The sequence below is a fragment of the Pan troglodytes genome, chromosome 17 (genome assembly GCF_028858775.2).
Source record: "Pan troglodytes isolate AG18354 chromosome 17, NHGRI_mPanTro3-v2.0_pri, whole genome shotgun sequence".
Classification (NCBI taxonomy): Eukaryota; Metazoa; Chordata; class Mammalia; order Primates; family Hominidae; genus Pan; species Pan troglodytes.
Window position 1 is genome coordinate 76,091,388 of NC_072415.2, and position 24,063 is coordinate 76,115,450.

General features: G+C 37.0%; 1 long non-coding RNA gene across 2 annotated transcripts in view; it reads right to left on the minus strand.

The window, feature by feature from the left end:
* LOC107969411 (uncharacterized) overlaps positions 1-24,063 on the minus strand; it is a 63,291-nt gene that overhangs the window by 17,303 nt on the left and 21,925 nt on the right. The window contains exons 4-7 of one of the 2 annotated variants that reach the window (XR_001711172.4): positions 22,928-23,128; positions 21,874-22,064; positions 4,402-4,562; positions 355-510 (exon numbers count right to left, since the gene is read on the minus strand). This is a non-coding gene — a long non-coding RNA (uncharacterized LOC107969411). Of the gene's footprint in view, positions 1-297; positions 511-4,401; positions 4,563-21,873; positions 22,065-22,927; positions 23,129-24,063 lie in introns of both variants that reach the window. The other variant, XR_001711173.4, reaches the window with a different exon arrangement.

The following is a 24,063-nucleotide window of genomic DNA, read 5'->3' on the forward strand; positions in this document are numbered from 1 at the left end:
CCCTCCCAGGTTATGCCAAGACCTGATTTGCTACTTTTTACCTACCATGTGAGAATGTGCATAGAATGCATTTAGTGTAAACTGAAGTGGAACTCTCAAGGGAGGATAATTTTGATGTGTCTTGATGGCTGGATATTTCTAATAACTTGCTTTCAGTGATATGCCAAAGACATCTACCAAAAGCCTTATGGCACACTCAGATGGACCTCTAATTGAGGGTGGAATTCCCAATTTAGTCCCTTAGGCACACATGATTTTTGCATGTATTAATTTTTTCTAAGTTACACAAAAACTTACCAATATTCAATAGCAAAAACATAAGTAGTGGTTTAATAAACACTGAACCATCTATACCAGATATTCTGTGGAGAGTTTTGGAGCTGGTCTTGGTGTGTATAGTCAGGATGAAAGAACATTCTTGAAAGCTTCTCATCGCTTTTATCCTTGCTAATCATATAGAGGTCCTAGCGGGTGCTTTCTCCCAGGAGACTGGACAGGATATCAGATCAGCTAGGAAGGACAATAACATGAACAGTAAAAGTTCACATGCTTAACTAGTCAAATAGAACACCATGCCAATCAACAACATGGGGAAAGATCTTGTACCCCTCTAGAGGAAGGACCTTTGGATATTCTAGTAATTGTGAGCTCTGATACCTCTTCAGATGAGTGGCCAGGAGTGCTGCAGGGCCAGGCCCTCATGCTACATGACTTGTAGCAAAGTGGCTCCACATTAAAGTGGAGAAAAAAATAATTTATAACAATGATTTTTTAAAATTAATTGGATATCCATGTAAAAAAAAAAGTCTTCACCCAAAGCTTCAACCCTTATCTCAGGACAAAAAAAAGTGTTAAGATATGAAAGCTAAAAAAAAAAAACAAAAAAAAAAAACAAAAAAAAAAAACTTCTAAAAAGAATACAGGAAAATATCTTTATGACTCTAAGTGACAGATATTTTCAACAGGACAAAAATTAATAACCATAAAGTTAAATTGAATTTCATCATAATTAATGACTTCTTTGTCAAAATCCTCAAGGGAGTGAAAATGCAAACCACAAACTGGTATGCATTTCTAAATTAGATAAATATGTCCTACAAACCCATAATAAAACAAATCAGATAAAATTCTCCAATAACACCCTCTTTGTTCCTCAAAAGACAATACAAAAGAATAATGGGCAAAAGAACCCAGTAGTCACTTCACAAAGGAGGATAGCCAAATGGCCAACTGATACTCTAGGAATGATGCTAAAGGTATCATATAATAGTTAGGAAACACAAATGAAAACCTCAAAACCACAGCACAGTTGCCAGAATGTCTAAAATAAAAATAACGTAAATTGGTATGACTATTTTGAAAAACTGTTTGGCAATATCTTCTAAACCTGATCACATTCACACTTGACGACCAAGCACTTTCAATCATAAAGTCATAATAAAAAATGAGAACATGTGTTTGTAAAAAGACACATTTACCAAAAGACAAGGACAAGTAAGTTCAACATTTCAGTAGGAGCCAATAGATGCATGTTATTGTGTGTCCATTTGCTGTTTTAAGCTGTTACATTTTGGAGTAATTTTTTATACAGGGAGGGATCATTAATTCAGCAGATCCTCCAGTCCCCAGAAATGAACAAGATATTTCTCCTGGGTATCAGAACATAAATATGACTGTGTTTAAAATAAGATAGCTTTACATTTTGTATTAGTTTATCAAGTAGACAAGGGAGGAATTTTCTGTCTATATTTAACAATTTTGCCGAAGACCAGGCAGATAATATGGCCCTGCCCACTGAATATAGCCATTTAAATGGAACTTTTGTGGTTTAGACATTTACACATATAAAGTATACAATATAAAAACCTTGAAAACTACATTTTTGCTACATATTTTGCCCTACTACATGTTTGTAGGAAGAAAAGTATTATTTCCTCTTTAATGACTTTTTAATTACATTTTGACCTACTATTGTACATGTGCTATTGTTAATGCAGATTAGAAGAAGAATTTAACAAATCCCTCTGTTACAAGAGCAGAGAATAAGAATTTTACAGGTATAAGTTTACTATAATTCATGTTACTTGCAACTATGTGTTTATTGTGGACATCTAGATTATCATGAGTCAATAAAAATTAAATAAAATATTTAGAAAGGAAGTGAAATATTTTAAGTTCTTAATTACTATAAAGAAGCAATATTAAAGGTTTTATATATAAGCTTGTGTGTGTCTTCTCTCTTTTCAGGTATAGAGAATACAAGATGAACATGCATAAAAGTATAAAACATCCACATAAGGTGCAAGATGTCATTGATACAGGTGAATTTTAGGTGTCATTAATAACACTTAAATGTATTTTGATTATTTTGTTTGATAACACCTTAATTTACATTTGAAAAATTTAATTTAAATTAGAAGAATCACATGAAAAATCAGATTTTGTATTTAAAATGGAAGGGACATTTAAAAAGAAAAATTACAGATATATCCAAATTTAGAATAGTTTAGTTTTTGTTTCTTGCTCACAATGAACCAGAGTCTGGATCCTTTAAAAAAATAAGACAAGTACACAGATAATTTTAATTAAAATAAAGAGAACAACCAAGCTTCAGTAGAAGAAACAGCCAGTGTAGCCCTGGAATTTATTTAGAATATTGTGAACTATCTCTTTTCTTCAATGATGCTTTGGAGAGGCTCACTTCTAATAGCTTTCAGTCGTTCCTTGGTGCAGACTGTACTGTAATTTATACCCCCAACAAGGACAACAAAAAGACAGAGTGCGGTTTCCCATAGGAAAACTGGGGAAACTTCACGAAAAGAAAAGGAAAGAGAATATAGGCCTCAAAAGTATAAGCTGTTCAAGCAGTCATATACACATATATTCATACACATATGCACTCATGCACGTTCAAAGTAATCATTGGCAAAGCATAATTAAAACAGCAAAAACTTTACTTAGTAAGGTTAATCATGGGAAACACAGACTTTGCAGTCAGCCTTGGATTCAAATCAATATTTTTATTTACTACACCATTTGTAATTGCTAAGCCTCAATTTATTTTATTTACTCAATATTTTTATTTACTACCCCGTTTGAGGCTTGCTGAGCCTCAATTTATTTGTCTTTAAGTGAAAAAAATCTAGATAATAATAGTAACTACATAATAAGAATCTGCATCATTTCTAGTGCACAATTTAAAGAAATAAGAAAGCAAGCGAGCTATAAAGAGAAAGGAACAATGAGCTTCCAGGTTGCTGACCCAACCCTTGTTCTCCCTCCTTTTGACTTTCCCGGCTCAGGGTGTTTTTGTTATAGACAGACACAAGGAGGTAGCTGTGCTTATTGTTTCTTTTTTAAAATGAAAGTTGCATTTATTAGGGTGACCCATGCAGCCAAGACAAGCAGGTTGCCACTCAGACCAGAGTGAAGTGATGTGGCTCTCCCTCCTTATAGATATTCCTCCCCCAAGTAATCTCTCTTCAGTTCCTCCCCACACTATCTGCTCAACCCTAAGTCTACCCTACTGCTGAGGAGAGGCCCAGATTCCATAAAAAGGAACAGGGCCTTAGAATTTGAGGTTCCTTTTCACACATCTTGACAAAAGGCCACATCAGCGATTAGGTGCTAAGCTTTATAAAGTGAAGAATCTCTGTCCACTTCTGGCAGATACAGATTTGCACATTCTTATCCTTGAGAACCAGTTAGGTACTATTGTGGTCAAAGATTAATGACTTCACCTCAAAGTGTTATGCAACTGCAGTGCCTTATGACTCTTAACCTTGCATAGACCCAAGAGTTTGACAGAAGAGTTGTTGGCTGCTGTAGACAGGTAGTAGCTCATGAAGAAGAGAATGCTAAGGCTGGGCTCAGAGGCATCAGGGAGGTTCATGCCATTGGTGTGCTCCCTGAAAGCTCAGATCTTGACCCAAAAGACTCAGAGAATGGAAGTGTGCACGGGCAAGAGAGCATCAGAGGGTCTCATCTGTCACCTTGGTGAGCACACGCCCTGTCGAGACATTGGAGAAGACCCAGGATTGGTCACTGAAGGAGCTCAGGAGATAGTCACCAGTAGCATGGAGGCTGAGGTCTGTCTCAGAGCTCTTCTAAGCCCAAACACCTTGCACACAAGTGACATTTGAGATCAACTAAATTGTGATATTAGCACCTGGGAAGGCAGAAAACAGCAGGGAAGGCTGAAACCCCACAATGGTGACTTTCTTGGTATGACTTCAGAGGCTGGCCAGGCTTTGCTCAGAACTCTTGTGGAAGATGGAAATATTTTTACCTGCCTTCCCAGGGTCTGGTGTTGAAGAGTGGGCAGAGGTTTGGAGTGAGGATACCTGGAAAGGAAAGCTGGTGCTGCACAACCCAATGTGAGATACCACCTGTGATACTTACTGAGATTTTCTGGCTTTACCAGCTCCTCATCCAGTTGTCCCCTTCTTTCAGTCCATGGTTAGCCAATCCCTCCTTGGTGTGAAGGTTCTGGATGATCTTTGGAGTCATTGTCACAAGCTTACCCAAATACAACACTGGTTTTTCATCAATCAGGAAGATTTCTGTGGAAATGAAAGTAACAACAACAACTTAATTCACTTAGAACACTTCCTGGAGGGTAGTAACCAATCTATATTTTAATGAAAATGAAGATGGGGATGATGATTATATTGATGATGATGATTTGTGCTAGATTTCATGGAGTGCACACAAAAAATATTATACTTAATGTATGTTTTCATTCATGTGCACAAAACATACACACACACACACCTTGAAACCAACACCTGCCAGATAATTCTTCCACAGAGTCAATAAAGTGGTTGAAACTTGTAATTATGTCCTTAATTTGCAGATAAGGTAATAGGCTTAGAGTTTAACCAAGGACATGAAGTCAGTGAGGCAGAGGAGGCTCAAATATGTGTTTCTGTGAATCAATATCTGCTTTCAGTAACATTTTTCTATCATTCCATCTGAAGATGTATAATATAAATTTATAGCTTTCTTTATATTCCTAGTCTTTTAAGAGAGTTTCTAGTTAAATATGGTGAAATACAATGAAAAATTGAAAGGAATAAATGAGAATTTGGCAGCAAACTTAAAACAATATTTGTATAATAGGTTATTTTATTTAGAAAATAAAACTTTGGTGCAGTTCAGAAAGCTGATGATGGCTCAACAGAAGAATGTGGTAGCATTGTTTGTCATCAGGTTCTTAACACAAACTGCTATTAGTACCTATTAAGATGATGACATAAACTTGCATAAGCAGTAGTCTCCTCTAAACTCTACCACCTTTCAAATCAAATAGAGAGCAAATCAGTGTGTTAAAACAACAATGATACTGTTTGGAGGTTTGTCTCCTCTACATCTTATGCTGAAATGTGATTCCCAGTGTTGGAGATGGGACCTGATGAGAGGTGACTGGATCATGGGAGCAGATCTCTCATGAATGATTTGGCACCATCCCCTTGTTGGTAAGTGAGTTCTTAGTTAGTTCATACAGGTCTGTTTGTTTAAAAATGTGTGGTACCTCCTCAACTTGCTCTCTTGCTCCTCCTCTTGACATTTAATGTGCCTGCTCCCACTTCACCTTCCGCCATGATTGTAACATCCTGAGAACCTCACCAGGAACAGAGTAAATGTTGGTGCCATGCTTGTATAGCCTGTGAACCATGAGCAAATTAAACCTTTTTCTTTACTAATTACCCAGTCTCAGGTATTCCTTTATACTAATGCACAAGAGACTAATACAGAAATCTGGTACCATGGGATGAGGTGTTGCTATAAACATACAAGAAAACGTAGAATCAACTTTGGAACTGGGTGATAGGCAGAGGTTGGACAAGATTGGAGGTCTCAGAAGAAGACAGGAAGTTGAGAAAAACTTGGAATGTGTTAGAGACTTGTTAAGTGATTGTGATCAAAATGCTGATAGAAATATGGACAGTGAAGGCTGGGCGCAGTGGCTTACACCTGTAATCCCAGCACTTTGGGAGGCCAAGGCAGGCAGATCAAGAGGTCAGGAGATCAAGACCATCCTGGCTAACACGGTGAAACCCCATCTCTACTAAAAATACAAAAAATTAGCCAGGTGTGGTGGCGGGCGCCCATAGTCGCAGCTACTCGGGAGGCTGAGGCAGGAGAAGGGCGTGAACCCAAGAGGCAGAGCTTGCAGTGAGCCAAGATCACATCACTGCACTCCAGCCTGGGCGACAAACGAGACTCCATCTCCAAAAAAAAATATATATATATGGACAGTAAAGAAAAGGTTGATGAGGTCACAGATGGAAATGAGTAAGTTATTGAGTACTGGAGTAAAGGTCACCTGTGTTATGTCCTAGCAAAGAGCTTGGCTTCATTGTGTTCAGGCCCTAGGAATCTGTGAAAGTGGAAGTTTGAACTCAAGAGTGTCTGGTGGAAGAAATTTCCAAGCAGCAAAGCATTTCAGAGGTAGCTCTAGTTGCTTCTAAGAACCTACAATCAGATATGGCAACAAAAAGTAACTTAAAGTTGGAACTTATATTTAAAAGGGAAGTAGAACATAAAAGTTTGGAAAACTTGCAGCATAGCCATGTGGCAGAGAAAGAAAAAGCATTTTTCAGAAGAGAAATAAAAGCACAGCAACAACTTGCTAGAGAGATTAGCATGACAACAAAGGAGCCAAGTGGTAATATCCAAGACGATGGCAAAAAGGCCCTAAAGACATTTCAGAAATCTTGGAGACATCTCCTCCCAACACAAGTTCGAAGACCTAGGAGGAAAGAATAGTTTTGTGGGCTGGGCCATGGACCTCACTGCCATGCATGATATTGGGGCACTGCTCCCTGCATCCCAGCTGCTCCAGCTCCAGCCACAGCTCAAAAGGCCCCAGGTACAGCTGAGACCACCACTCCAGAGGGCACAAGCCATAATCCTTGGCAACTTTCATGTGGAATTAAATCTGCAGGTGTACATAATGCAAGAGTGAAGGAGGCTTGGCAGCTTCCCTGTAGATTTCAGAGGATGTATGAGAAAACCCGGGTGCCCAGGTAGAAGACTGCTACAAGAGTGGAGCCCTCACAGAGAACTTTATTAGGGCAGTGTGGAGGGCAAATGTGGGATAGAAACCCAACACAGAGTTCTCACCAGGGCGCTGCCTAGTGGAGCTATGGGAAGGGGAGCACTGCCCTCCAGACTCCAGAATGATAGAGCATTGGCAGTTTGCCTAAGCCTGGACAGGAAGCAGGCACTCAACTCTAACCTGTAAGAGTAGCTGTGGGTGCTGCACCCTAAAAAGCCACAGTGCAGAGCTGCCCAAGGCCTTGGAGCCCATCCCTTGCACCAGGATATGGGACATGAAGTTAAAAGAGATTATTTTGGAACTTTAAGATTTAATGACTGCCAGTAGCCCCATTCTCCCTTTTGGAAAGAGAATATTTATTTAATGGCTGTGCTCACATTGTATCTCAGAAGTACGTAACTTGTTTTGATTTTACAGGCTGATGGGTGGAGGAGATGTGTATCAGGTTAGACTTAGGACTTTGTAGTTGGTGTTGAAACAAAGAGTTTGGGGAACTATTGGGAAGGGGTGATTGTTGTATTAGTGCATTCTTATGCTGCTAATAAAGACATACCTGAGACTGGGTAATTTATAAAGGAAAGAGGTTTAATTGACTCACAGTTCAGCATGGCTGGGGAGGCATCAGGAAATTTATAATCATAGCAGAAACTGAAGGAGAAGCAAGGCACCTTCTTCCCAAGGCAACACTTACAAAACCATTAGACCTTGTGAGAACTCACTCACTATCACAAGAAGAGCATGGTGGAAACCACCTCTATGATTCAATTACCTCCCACCAGGTCCCTCCTATGACAATATGGATTATTATGATTCAAGATGAGATTTGGGTGGGGACACAGAGCCAAACCATATCATTCTGCCCCTTGCCCCTCCCAAATCACATGTCCTCACATTTCAAAACAAAATCATGCCCTTCAACCGTCCCCCAAGTTCTTAATTCTTTCCAGCAATAACCCAAATGTCTAAGTCCAAAGTCTCATTTGAGACAGGACAAGTCCCTTCCACCTATGAACCTGCAACATCAAAAGCAAGTTAGTTATTTTCTAGGTACAATGGGGGTACAGGCATTGGGCAAATGCAGGCATTCAAAACTGGAAAAATTGGCCAAACAAAGTGGCTACAGGCCCAGTGAAAGTCTGTAATCCAATAGAACAGTCAATAAACCTTAATGTTTCAAAATGATCTCCTTTGACTCCATGTCTCACATCCAGGACACACTGATGTAAGAGGTGGGTTCCCATGGCCTTGGGCAACTCCAGACCTGTGGCTTTGCAGGGTATAGCTTCCCCCAGCTGCTATCATGGGCTGGTCTTGTCTGCAGCTTTTCGAGGTACACTGTGCAAGCGGCCAGTGAATCTTCCATTCAGGGTTCTGGAGGACAGTGGCTCTCTTTTCACAGTTCCACTAGGCAGTGCTCCAGTGGAGACTCTGTGTAGGGGCTCCAAGCCCACTTTTCCCTTCCACATTGCCCTAGCAGAGGTTCTCCATGAAGGAACCACCCCTGCAGTAAACTTCTGCCTGGATATACAGGTGTTTCCATACATCCTCTGAAATCTAGGTGGAGGTTCCCAAAACTCATTTCTTGAGTTCTGTGCACCTTCAGGCCCAACACAACACATAAGCCACCAAGTCTTGGGGCTTGCATCCTCGAAGCAACAGCCTGAGCTGTACATTGGCCCCTTTTAGCCATGGCTGGGATACAGGGAAGCAGGTCCAGAGACTGCAGGAAGCAGCAAGGCCCTGGGCCTGACCCACAAAACCATTTTTTCCTCCTAGGCCTCTGGGTCTGTAATAGGAGGGGATTCCATGAAGACCTCTGACTTGTCCTGGAGACATTTTTCCCATTGTCTTCACGATTAACATTTGGCTCCTTGGTACTAAGGCAAATTTCTAGAGCCAGCTTGAATTTCTCCTTGGAAAATAGATTTTTCTTTTCTATCACATTGCCAGGCTGCAAATTTTCCAAACTTTTATGCTCTTCTGCCCTTTTAAACACAACTTCCAATTCCAAACCATGTATTTGCAAATGCATAAAACAGAATGCTTTCAAGAGCAGCCAAGTCACATCTTGAATACTTTGCTGCTTAGAAATTCTTTCACCAGATACCCTAAATCATCTACCTCAAGTTCAAAATTCCATAGATATCTACAGCAGGAGCAAAATGTCACCAGTCTCTTTGCTAAAGTTCAGCAAGAATGACCTTTATTCCAGTTCCCAACAAGTTCGTCATATCTATCTGAGATCACTTCAGCCTGGACTTTATTGTCGATATCACTATCAGCATATTGATCAAAGCCATTCAACAAGTATCTAGGAAGTTCCAAACTTTCTCTCATCTTCCTGTCTTTTTCTGAGCCCTCCAAACTGCTCCAACCTCTGCCTGTTACTAAGTTCCAAAGTTGCTTCCACATTTTTGGGTATCTTTATAGCAGCACCCCACTACCTTGATTAGTCTCTTCTCATGCTGCTAATAAAGACATCTCCGAGACTGGGTAATTTATAATGGAAAGAGCTTTATTGACTCACAGTTCAGCATGGTTGGGGAGGCCTCAGGAAATTTACAATCTTGGCAGAAGGCAAAGAGGAAGCAAGGCACCCTTTTTATAAGGTGGCAGGAGGAGATATGCCAGCAAAGGAAATGCCAGATGATTATAAAACCATCAGATTTCGTGAGAACTCACTCACTATCATGAGAACAGCATGGGGAAACCACCCTCATGATTCAATTACCTCCCACCAGGACCCTCCCACAACACGAGGAGATTATTACAATTCAAGGTGAGATTTGGGTGGGGACACAGAGCCAAATAATATCAATTGTATTTTGCAATATGAGAAGAACATGAGATTTGCAGGGCCAGGAGAAGAATGATACGGATTACAACCTCCAAATTTCATGTTGATACGTGACCTCCAATGTTGGAGGTGGTGCCTAGTTGGAAGTATTGGCCCTTGGGGCTGGATCCCTTGTGAATGGCTTAGAGCCATCTCCTTGGTAATGAGTGAGTTCTCACTCAGTTAGTTCACGTGAGATCTGGTTGTTTAAAAGGGACTGGGACCTTCCCCTTTTCTCTCTTGCTCCTGTTGTCACCACATGATATGATGTCTATCCCTTTGCCTTCCACCATGATTGGAAGTTTCATGATGCCTTACCAGAAGCTGAGCAGATGCTGGCACCATGTTTCCTGTACACCTTGTGGAACTGCGAGCCAATTAAACCTCTTTTCTTTATAAATTACCCAGTCTCAGGTATTTCTGTATAGCAAGTACAAAAATGGCCTAATGCAAACAACAAAAATTACCATGCTGAATTAAATCTACCACTTGGGAAACATATATTTCTGGAACCTACATCTTAATAATAATATAATTTGGGGGTTAATTACACTTACAAACAAACTTCCCACAAAATTCTGTCCTACCAGATCCTCTCCTCTCTAAAATTGACAAGGGGTTTTGACCACCATTTGGCTACTCCTCCCTCATGCTTTCTTTTTTCACAAAGTCGCTAGTTCATCATTTCTACCATACATCAACAGTACTCTTCCTTTGCTAGATTAAGATTTTTCACTATGAGTTCATTTTTCTACTCACTATAATAAAACCCTCTGTATCTTCAGTTCCTCATCATTCTTCACTTCATCTTAGTATTTCTCACTATATCAGTGATATTGCTCCATAAGATATTATTTGTTTTGTTTCTTTAAGCCCCTATGTTGGCTTTTCATCCTCTGCTCATGTATATGATTTTTTTTTTTGCAAAACACATACACACATATATACAAACACACACACAATCACACACAGTCTTCTCAAAGTGTTCTTAGCCTAGAGTCTACACTGTTTTACTCTTGTCTTTATTTAAAGCCATGTATTAAAATACATTTTACAACATTGTTGGTAGACCAACCAGAGTAGGCTCACCAGAGGATAACTGTAAAAGTGAATACTTTTCATCCCTCAGAATTTTAGGTATAATGTTGAGAAAATATGCATATTAGCTAGCTTATGCTGCTACATTTGAGAATCACTAACTTAATTGTTTTGTCTCCAATTTTCATAATTCTTGGTAAGTTTTTATATATAAATCTCTGATATATCTCTTCTTCATCAGAGGAGAGAAAGAATAAGGAAAACAGATTTAGCGTGATTTGACATTTATTGAACACATGAAATGTGTAGGGCTCTGTACTCAGCTGTTCTAAATATGTTATATCATATAGAGTCTTTTAATGTAATTTCTATTTCTGAATTTCTCATTTGCCTTGCTTTTCAGTAACATTTGATATATTTGGTCAACATCTCACTAGAGAGAGAACACTGTGTAGTATTTAATACCATGGAATCTTGACTTCATTTTTGCCAACTATGGGACTTTAGCTAGGTTATCTGAGCTCTTTATGCCTTAGTTTCTTCATTTGCAAAACAGTGATGGTAATATCACCTATCTAATAGGGATGCTATGAGGCTTAAATGAGCATGCTTATAATACTGCCTGGCCCAAAGTCATTGTTCAGGGTACGTTAGTATTTGTTGGCTTTTATTTTCCTTAAAATAAACTAATGTGGATTCTGAGATTTTGTTTTTTAATCTGACCTCACAGTGTTGGAATTCTTATGTTTATATCACACTTGAGAATATGCAGAACATATTGAAATTATTTTTTGATTTCAGAGAACCATAGGAGTTTGTGCCACATTATTAGGAATGTTTAAAGGTCTAGAAATATCTGTCTTCTTCATAGAAATAAGTTTTGTTTGTATAATTTGTCTTACGGGTTTGGCTTGTGACTCACTCATTGTTTTCACTGTGATTTAGTTATATTCAGTCATGAATATTTAATGGCTTAGGGCAACAAGTTTAAGTTGGTCAGTAATGATGACAGTAATTGTGCTAGGAAGAGTTTACATGTGTGTGGGACTTTGTACCTTATGTCTTTCATGCACATCTCAATTGATACTCATAATAACTATAAATTGACAGGGAACAAACTTTAAAAAAAGCAGATAAAAAATTAAAGTTCAGGGAGGCTGATTCACCAGAAGTCACACGAAAGGAATGAGGAGGAACACATTTTTCTCTGTGGCCCAGGAATACTGTGAACTCTTCAACCTGATGTGCTTTTACCTTGGATTCTTGTTTAATATTCCTTTCAGTGAAGATGATTTGCACAGCCAGGTGCATATGGCATAGAATGAAAAGTAACCTGGACTAGAATATGTGAGCTCTCTGATTGTACATAACTGTGTAGTTTTTTATAGAATTAACTGGACTTCTACAAATTTATATTATCACCAGTCAGAAATAAGTTGGGGATAATGCTGGATCAGTAGAGGAAACTTCAGCTAGGATTAGACTTACTCCAAAATTCAAGAGGCAGAACCTTGTAAGCAGGACGGTTGCTAAGTAAACCCATGGATTTTGATTTGTTCAAACTCCTTTCCATGATTATCCAGCCTTTTTGAACATCTCTATTTCTTCTTACAAAGTTAATCTGAATATGAAAACAAAAATGCCCTTCCAAAATCCATCAGAGTAAAAGCCATGTTGATAACACGTTAGTGGCCTCATTTCATTTTATGAAGGAAGATATTTACATATACATAGCTTGGTTTTGGGTAGACTTCTAATTAGAATTTTCAAAATTTAAGGCTGAATTGCAAACACATTTTGATTGCTTATTTGGTAAGGAAGCAAAATGTATTTGTCATTTTTAGTGTTTTTTTCCCAATGTATTATTTTTTATGTTGTTTTACATGATCTTTGCAGAGTTCTGAAAAGTAGTCTGATTTTTAGATAATTATTTATTTTAATGAATAGATTGATGAGTGATATATGGTCATTTTACATTATTTGGCCATAATATGTGTGTTTGTGTGTGTGTGTATGTGTGTGTATGTGTGCATATGTGTAGTTTTCAACATGTAACACACATATAAAATTTAAAATTATAAGAATTTTTAAAACTAGGAAGAAAGTTTATTTAAAAATAAACATTTTTAGGGTAATGACAGAAAGTCAAAATTTCTTCATGGCATTTTTTTTCCCATATTTATCCCTAAGAATTACCTCTTACTGAGGAACATTGACTGCGTTTGGCAGAAATCATTTATCTCAAAGCATGTGAGAATAAACAAACATTTCCCTACCTAATTTAATTTTTCTTTCGCCAATTAGTAATTTTATATGCTTGCTGGCAATAATACAATTACACTCTTCCTTGCTACCACACCATGCAGAAGACTTGAGAATAGAAAAATAATATTTATTTTCCATTTTTGAATTTCATAGTCTACATATAACATTTTCACTTAAAAAACATGGTTTATTAGAGAGTGATTTTAATTATGTCTCCTGCAGCCTGCCTGTCTTAGTTCCGGTCTTTCTTCCTCTCTTTTCTCCTTCCATTTTTTTTCTTACCTATAGAAGTAGTAAAATTGCCACATTTTTCAAACAAAGTAGCAGTATCTAAGATGGAAGTGGACTCCAGCTGATTTGTGCAGACATAGCCTCAATTTCATGCTAAAATCTTAAATAAGACTGAATAAATTTTGTTTACTTAGCTTTATTCTTCTTACTGAGATTGATTGATTTCCTTAGGTAATGTCTAGCGTTTAGTTGGAAAGGAGAGGTATCTCCTTTTTGTGACCATAGTTTGGACAATTTACTGTATAAAATCACAATTTATGTTACAAATATAAATGCAACAAGTGTACAGAATACTCAAGGCTATATCTCTAATATTTATTTCTGCCCTATTATTTGGAACAGGATGACATTAACAAAAGCTATATGAAATGAGCTCACTTACTTTTATTGAAACTTTGACCCTTCTTCCATAGGCACAGAGAACTCAACAATTCTGGTAATTTTATTATCAACAATAGCTTTAGCAAAGCAATATCAATCTCTGAAACCACTGGAGTTCCTGATTAGCATGTCAATAGCTCTGTATCCTCCTTATTAAAGGATTACATCATCTGCTGCCAAGATAGCCTAAATACCTTAAGTACAGGTCCAAACCAGTTTAAATCTCTGCTGCTCTATCATTTCCCATATTAAGATTTTTTTCTATCCTAAGAAATAGGATCCAAAATATATATCTCCTAAAATTGGTTGATGAAGTAGAAGGGGGATGTGTCATGGGGCATCTGATGCAATTTTTTTTTCCTCCACTGGTAGCAATTGTAGCAGATTATAATGTCTAGATGCAATGTGTGTATGTTATTGAATTGTCAAAGTGTTAGTATATTATTTAAGCCATAATATTGCTATTACAAAACAGATTTAAGCTATGAGCTTTGTCTAAATTTATTTTTGTTTTCCATTCATTTAAATGGCACTTCTCAAAAATAACAGTCAACACAAAAATAGGACAGATATCCCAGTACGCTGAGGTCTGGCAATAAATGACAAATGTGATGACAATGCTCACAGTGATCATGAGGGCTCTATCATTTTGACAGTTATGCAGTGTCTTCTATAATTAGTCTGAGAATCAAACGCTATTTTACTCAACCATGTGGTAAAGTGGAAGAATTTAATTTATTGAAGATTAATAAAGTCACAGGGAACATTAAAAGGTTGCTGAACTCTTCAATACAGATTGTAAATCAGGGTGTTATATTATTTTGTCTGCTTTTTAAATAACAAATTTGAAAAAACTTCTTACTAATAAATTGCTACTACACTGAAATGTTATATGATGCTTTAAAAACTTATACTTTCTTTCTTTTAAAGAATAAGCAATTTTCAGCAGGACCAATTATTTTCAATTCTGCTTGGAATTAGTATGATAAATACACCTTAAAAATCAAACTAGTACAGCACTATCAGTCTAGAACCACCTGGAGTATTGACTTTTACATGCAATATTATTTTTAAAAGATGCTAAAAAGGAAAATGCAAACTAAAATCATTTAGTTAGACACTTCTGGCTGGGTACGGTGGCTCACGTAGTCCTAGCATTTTGGGAGGCTGAGACAGGAGAATTGCTTGAGCCTAGGAGTTCCAGACCAGCCTTGGCAACATAGCAAGACTCCATCTCTATTTACAAAAATGAATTATTAATAATCAAAATACATAAAATAGACACCTTCATAGGTACTTTTGGATGTATGTAAGAGTGAGCATTTTTGTGTTTTTGTGTGTGTGTTTCAGAGAAGTAGACAACAGAATTGTCTTTCTTAAAGTACACTACAGAATTTGTTAAAGTAGACTACAGAATTGTCTTTGTTAAAATTTTATAGCATGAGATAAGAAGTTTAAAGTGAGAATAAACTAAATTTTACTTGTTAATACTTTCTTTTCTTATTCTTGATGAAAATGTAAGAGAACTGGTTACATGGAAAACCATTCAATTACTGAGCTATGTATTCTAGGTTCAAATTTTCTTTTTCTTTTCAAATATTTTAGTCACTTTAATTTTTCTCCTTGGGACCATTTCCAAATTTTCTGTATCTCTCTATGAAAATCTAAGAAAATTTGCAAGAAAGAGGATTGTTTCACTTTGCAACTTTATCACTATACTTCTTATTACTGTTCAGTAGTTGGCCCATTCAGATTTTTAAATACTTCCAGATGGATTATGTCTAGTTTATGACTCTCCCATTAGTGTAATTGCTATTAGTGAAAATACTAATATAGGTAGGCAAATTATGACAGAACTCAGCACGTAGAAACTGGGACATGTGGATCTGATCATTAACATTATCGAGGCCAGGGTGAGATTGTACAATTAGCTGGCCATGGATTAGAGGCAGTTTAAAGTTCTTTCCAATGCCAAGATTTTATCATTGTAAATACTGCAGTACAGTAACTGATATTTGCAATTTCAAGGAAGAAAACTGTAATACCAAGACCATGCACTTGGTATGAGAAGTGGGCGATGTAGTAACGAGGTGCATGTACCAGGACAAGGGACCCTGGTGGTTTTGGTGAAGGTATTTGGGAAAGTGAAACGAGAGATGATAGGAGCACGAAAGAGAGCTCATTATTGCTGGGTATGATAGCTATAGGCAAATAGGATGGAAGCAGATGGCATTTGTTCTTAACATTTTTCATTTTTTTTAAAGTAAGGTAATTAAATTTTGCTTCTAAAACCCATGAGGTTTTAGTTATAATATTAATGATAAAGGAAAGGTATTTAAAAGAAGTTATTGACATGTTTTTTAAAGGGCAGCTATGCAATAGAGATAACTTCCTTTTATCTTAGCTTCTGTGGTCTCTTGTGGAAAATAATCTGAGAATGTCATCAGCACTATGTCATCTAGAAGAGTTTATCACCCTAAATCAAATTGCACAAATAATTGTTTTTTAATACAGGAACTTTCTATATATAAAAAGTTACATAGGCATATAATGTCAACCTTCCCTGTACTTTTCTTCATTACCTAATCTTATGAGTGAAAGTAATGCAATTGAGGTTGTACCTAGGACCCTACATACTATGTTAAGTTTGGAAATGGCTACATTATCATTTGCATAAGCCTCTCACGCAGAATTATCTCACAACACAAGTTGTGAAGGCAGATTTACGGACAGCTCCTAAGTACTGTACGGTTAAATCCACTCAAGGTGAACCTATCAGACCATTTCACATGGCAAAGAGTCTCTGGAGTAATCGGTTTCTATCCTTACACATCGTGATGTTTATTCAAATAATTATGAAATATATTCTAAGTTGCCCATGATATTGAATATCTACAACAAATAAAACTAGATGCTCACCATTTTGATGAGCCTGGCTTTGCAGCAGCTCTTCCAGACCTTCTCCTTGCTGCAGAATTGTAATGGCATGGTTCGATAACGGAGGAAATCCATTAAAAGGAAAGGAGCATCGACAAAAATGTGGGCCTATCACCCTGAGCTCATTTTGACCTACTACATCCTCCCTCTGCATGAGCAAGATACTTTTCAACCAAGAAATCCCAAAAACCCTTTTAATAATTACCTAGATATATACACATTGCACCATTTACCTCTGCGTGTGACCACTATCTTGAAAGCACAGAGAGCTATTTTGGATTGAAAAATATGCGGAACCATTCCATCAAGAAGAATACAGCAAATTTTCTCCCTGTAAGAAACTAGAGGAATTACTCAAGGCCTACTTTTAGCAGCAGTGGCTGCAGACATTATCTTTAAATGAGTGCTTGGTTTCAGCTGGATATGTCCAAAGGAAAATGACTTTAAATCAAATAACAACAGGGCATAGAAAATCTTGCCATCTGATAGACCTTGAGGCACTGTCATTTTGGAACATGTTAACATCTACAATCCTCTTCAGAAGAGTCTGTTATAATCAGATGCCAGACATAATTTCACATCCGAGGTTTAAAAATTTAAGAGGTCAACTAAACTTTCTCAGAATAAAATGGATACAAAATTTTCCCACCCAAATTGCTGGGAAATCTAATCAATCTAGATTTTTTTTCTCAAATATAACTTATTTTCAAATACTCATTGAACAAATGTTAGAATTATAAACTTTGTTTTTCTTTCACACTGATGCTAGCCCTACTACATACTTAAAACATAGATAAGATGAAAAGAAAATGGTGAAAAATTATATGAGTCTGTTATTTTTCTGCATTAGTAATACCAGTCAATATACTTCTTGATTGATTTTTGTGTCGATGAAAATTCTATAGAGCATTACAATATATAAACTCTTTGCAGGCCTATTTAACGTCACTATTCTCTTAGGGCACCAGTTAAACTGAATTTCTACTGGGGTTTATTTATTCCCTGGCGTTTATTCACATGCAATCTAATCTCAAATCCTCCCAGTGCTCACCTAATTCATTCGTTAGTCACTTCACAGATACGTGAAGAGGCAGAGGACCCCTCTAGGTGGTATACTGTAATTACTCTATAGGTATTTGTGAATACATTTATTCATAAATGATTTAATTATTCATAAATTAAACAATCTCTATCCTAAGGGCAGCACGACCTGCCGACCTGATCACTGCAGCCTCCTTTGGCCCAGTCGGAGAGAGCATCCTCTAAGGTGCACCGGAAAGGAAGTGTTCACACGTCAGCTTCCTGTGTGTCATTTTGCTCAACACTGTATAGTAACACTTCCAACAATCATGTCAGACATGCAGGTAACTTGATTGATTGCTCTCTATCATTATGCTTCTGCTGCAGCAACAGTGAAGAGAAGGATGTATCAAGATGAATATGCCCTCAAATGTTCATAATGCCGATTTAATGGACACTTCACTATTTGTCAGGCAATCCTCCCAACCTCTTATTCATTCTACATCAGAGTCCTTGGAAGTTGATACCTTATTTTATTATGCAAGGGCAAAATACAGAAGTAGGAGGACTCATATAAAATTTAAGTTATTGGTTTACAGACTTAACTGCAAGTAAAAGTTTTATGAAAAATGTAGAAATATTTAAAGATAAGAGGGTAGATACCATTCATGTCAATATTTAAATGGAAAAAAAATTTAAATCTTTTAAGTAATCCCATAAACTGAAGTTTTACGATGATTTACAGTACATTTGGGTGAGAGAGAAGTATAAACAACTATAATAGCTTATGTTTTTAGTTGTTTCTATACTCAGTTACTTCCAGTGAGTAAGGAAATGGGGTGATTCATCCGACTATTTAAACTCCAATTGCCGTCAGTTTATGCAGACTGTTGAGCTTGTATGAACCTGATCTTCTGGGATCTGCCTTCTGATCTCTGCCTCCCAGATTCAAGTGATTCTCCTGCCTCAGCCTCCCAAGTAGCTGGGACTACAGGTGCGTGCCACCATGTCCAGCTAATTTCTGTATTTTTAGTAGAGACGAGGTTTCACCATGTTGGCTAGGATGGTCTCAGTCTCTTGAACTTGTGATCTGCCCACCTCGGCCTCTCAAAGTGCTGGGATTACAGGCATGAGCCACCGTGCCCCGCTGATTCCTCCTAGTTTTAACTGACTTAGAATGTGATTAGAATTAGTGAACTGTGTTAACAGGTATAATACAAAACATAGGTATTCTATATCCTGAAGAATTTCATGCACTTTTCCAACAAAAATTTATTTTAAAAAAGCTAAAATTTTCTATATTATTTCTTAAATAACAACAAGGGTAATAAGATAGAAGAAATACAATTTCCTAATTATGGAAGTTTGACACAAATTTTTCTTTTGTCTCTTTTTTTCATTCATCTTCAAAAAATTCAGCTGTTCCCCAATATTTTCAACTTCTTTATTCTCTTTCTTAAGTTTCTTTCATCCTAACATGTTTGGTAATGCATTATGTGAGTGAGAAAAGTAATGGACAGCCTCTCAAAATAGCTCAATCATAAGGAGGGGTTGGTTGCAGATTACGGAAATGGCACCTGGACCTCCACAAAAAGCTGGATTTTTCTGCCAAAGTTCATCCATGGTGGACCAATTGCTTTCCACACCAACATATCCATCTTTGTAGATGATCTTAGAATTGAAGATGTCCTACCCCTGCACCAGGCAGGGTTGTTCATTTAAACACTCATTTCATCTGCCCCACAGGAATCTCTGGCTTAAGCAAAGTCTGAAACACCTTTTCTTTTTCTAGTCTTTTAAGTTTCTTGTATATTATCTCAATAATGGCTTAATATTTGAAAGTATTTTGCTTCAGAATCTTGGAATCTTTTCAAATTCATTCATTTGTACATTTTTTTCAGAGACAAGTGTTTTAGAGATGTTTTATGACTGATGAGGAAATTTACATTAAACAGTTTCCACAACTCTTGAAAGTCACAGGGAGAAAAAGTCATATTTATTTTATATTCTTTTAAGGAAGGCAGGATATTTACCTCAGATTTAAGTCACAATGTTTGTGAGAGGATAAAGCCATAATATACATTTGGCATATTTACAAACATTATATTATATTATGTCATTATATAGTGTTTTATATTACTTAATATACATATTGTACAACAAATGACATATGCACTATGTATATATATTTAGTGATAAATGATATAATAAATATATGCATAATATACTAAATATATGCATTATGGTTTTTGCTTGTTCAGGAGCAATATGAGTTAGATCTGAGGTAAAGTTCTACGTATAACACATAATGCATATATTAGCTAAATATTATGTTATATGTGGGTCAAATATATATAATACATAATGTATGAGATATAATGTATATTAACTAAAAATATAATACTATATATAGGTCAAAGCTATTTAAAGCATAGAAAGTTTTAAATTCAGAGAAAAGTTCACAGAAATACTTACATGTCTCAAATTATACTATATCTGTCTTTTAACCACTCAGTGACAAAGGAAAAATTAAAGTCCAGAGATTTGCAAGAAATACACTTTTAGTAAAGCCTGCATGGTTTTAGCAAATAAATAAAGTATATAAAATAAATGAACTTTTAGTAAAAACCTGTAACATTTTACCATGAAAAAAAATAATGAGGAGCAAAACTTTTCTATATCCTCACCTCTATTTAAATAAACTATTATGGGAAAATGAAAGATTGATAATTGGTACATGCATATAAAAAAGTTAAAGAAAAAAAGATCATTTTGGTGTTTCTGATAACACTTTATTACTGTAACCATGGAAAGTTTGGGTAGAAGCCTATTTTTAGAGGAAAATATGAGTGGCCATTTTGGTTTGAAGCAGAAACAATGAGAGGTCCTGGTTTAGACTTGACGGAAAAGTTGAAGAAAAATGGTGTTAGTTGTTCTACATAAAGAGTAGCAATGGATACAGTTTTGTATTTTTTTGTAGGATTAGGAAGAAAAATAGTTCTCTTTTTGTAAAAATATATATCTGGAATAAGAAATAGACTTGTGAAATTGTTTCTAAAAAGCATCAGACAATAGGACTCACTAGAGTGGCTGTGCTGATTTAAAATCATCAGAAAGATCCATTAGACACCACAGCCTTGCATTCCTGGTGCTCTGAAGAGGAGGGAGCTATACCTACAGTTTGGATGAAGTTGCAGGGAGAGAAACCAGAGCAATAAAGAGGTTATGCTTCAAAATGAGATTACAGTGGAAAAGTTAATTAATATGCAACACTTCACAAATAGAGAAAAGTCAAACAACAAGGGAATGTAAGAAAGTCCTCCACCATTATGATTCCGTGGGAAAACTAAGAGCAATCACAAAACCTTCCATAGCAACATGTTTAAGTGTAAGAATTAAACTAAAAACCTTGAACTTTTGGAAACATTGGTATTATATCAGAGATATGATAATTCTAATCTTATCCTCTGGGTCACCTTTCATCCTTTTTGTTTCTCTGGAGTTTGTAAAATTATTATACTTATTTCCCTCGGATTTTGATATACTTTAATAAAAATATAGCTAGACTAATCCAATCAGCCATTTGGTGGCAAGTCAATTACAATAAACTTCTTGGATCCTGAAGATCCGTCAGTAACTCTCACATATAGACACTTATTCTGAGCATGAGTGTCTTACATCAGTGCAGACGGAGCCCCAGCCAGCAACATTATCAGGTTTTCCATGATGTTTGATCTACATTTCATCCATTCAGAAGGCCCATTTTTCAGCAAAGGATGTATAGGAATGGGACCATGACATGAAACCTATTCATTGCATTACATACAAAACCATTCAGAGGCAGTTAACATTGTAGAATGCTAGAGTAGTCTATGAAAGGCACAGATGAAGCGTGAGCATGGGGACAATTCTCAAGCTGCATGGGTACCTTTTTTTACAAATCAGTATAAGTATTAAATCAGAGACTATGGCATTGTTTCTCCAATAGGAAGTGTTTATGGATTCAAAATACAAGGCATGGTAGCAAAAGTGGGCTACTTACAACTCCCGGTAACTCATCAGGAGAAATTTGGCTTTCTGTCTCTGCAACTCTGCACTCTACATGGTTGAGTTTCATCAGAGAACTTTAGGCTCCTTGTGTCTACAGGTCAGTAGATGAGAAGAGGTGTCAACATCTTCTAGTAAAATTGACACTGGGCAGCTGGAGGAGGCATCGTCCTTTTACCCAACGGGCTGTGGAACACAGGAGATCCACTTAGATTTGCTATAGTAACTCTGACCGTAGAAGCGTATGACTCCCAAGAGTTCAGATCCCTCATTAATCAGGGATTGGTCACACCAACATTTAAGCCATCAAGCCTTGCTATTTTAATAGCTGAGAGAAATTCAGCATGGGTAGTGGTGAAGGGAAGAAAAAAAGTACCAGTTTTGGTCTTGACATACATTACAGCAAGAAGGCTTAGATAGATAGTTCATCTTACTGACAGTATTCTTACAAATTCCCTTCAGAAAACAGGCACCACAAGAGCCCTGCAGTTCATACTTCCTGAGCATACATGAAGAATGGACTCTGCATTAACCCAAAGGATGGACTGTGGGCTTCACAGAACTGAGCCTCTCAGATGTCCTTCAAGAGAAATGTCTGCAGGAAGCACAGAGAACTGAAAGTCCAGGGGTGAACACACCAGGGATACTAGGGGTACCTCCTAACCCCAGTCACCAGCCAACTACTTAGCACTTCACAGGTACTGCCACTGGCCTATTCCTACTGGAGGCAGGACTCTTCTAGTGAAAATTTTGTCTTAGATATTCTACATCTGCTTAGCAGTAATTTTCTTGGAACAGTCCTTAAGTCTAAGATTTTTCTGCCCAATCATTCTTCCTGCTCCCTCTCATTTCACAAGAGTCAGAACTCCTTTGTTGCCAAAGGCTTTCCTTGCCTGCCTCTGATTTTTCCCCCTTTATCCTTTATAGGCACTTTTCTCCGTGAATCTCTTGTTTGTTTAATTCCATCTTGGTGTCTACTTGTAGGAAGACCCAAATTAAAAGACAACATTTTGCCTGGAATCATAATAGTATTTTAAAATTATTATTACTTGAGTTTTAGCTTTTTCCTGATCTCAATCTTGGCATAGATCCCTCTGTGCATATAGTCTTCAAATCTCTCTGGAGCTTCTATCACAAGGATTCTTGGTCTGAAGTATATAGACCTATATAGTTGGCAGCACTATTTAGGGCCTTTTTTCAGGAACCAAATCTTTACATAATCTGCCTTTTCCTCACTTCTCCCCTCAGTCCTAAAAATCAGAAACAGTGTTAATCAGAGTAGGCTAGGGAAATCTCCAAATCCCAGTAGCTTAAAAAATTATTTTCTTTTCTTGTCTTAATAACCACAAGCATAGGTAGGGGACAATTTCCACAAAGTCACTCAAGGAGTCAGAAAAAAAAACAACCCAATTCTCATAAATGACAACATTTGGAAACAGATCCTCAGTTTCCAAGAGAGCAAGAGAGAGCTAGAGCATCATGTAATGTGTGTGTGTGTGTGTGTGTGTATGTGTGTGTGTGTCATGTAGTGTGTGTGTTTTATGTTTTGATTTCCTTATAACATGTCATTTCATCTAAGAGAGCATTGGATGAAATGAGCTATCTGGCCATGCTTAACTGCAAACATGCCAAGAAAGGTAGTTAGCAGCTAGAATGTTGAGCACTACTGTCTCTTCTAGAGAACTTACTACTGCCAAGATGTTGCTTTTAAAAGAGAACGCTAGTTGCCTTGTTTTCTGCTATTAAAAACATTTTCATGGTGAAAAATCTGCTTAGCTGCTTGAATCATGAGATGGAAAAAGGATACAAAAAATGTAATGAGAAAAAGACTTGTTGGTTAAGTCTCAAAATAGTAAACAAATATATACATAGTAGGATGTCATATTGGCATAGCAACAAAGGCACCAAGGTATGATAGATATCAGATAGCCACCTGTGTGTGAAATGAGTTAGACCACTCCAGAGCACTTGAAAGAAGGTGTTTACTTAAAACTGGTTACATGACTTTATGCCTTTTGCTTATATTAAGAGTAAAGTGTTTGGAAGAAAATGTCTTTAGCGATAGCTATGTTGTGATTCTCAATAGCCCAAGATGAAGAAAAATTTGGGAGAGTGTGTTTCTACTTATATATGGTCAGAGGAGATTGTCTTCAACTTGAAGAAATTAGCATGGGTTCTCTGTAGT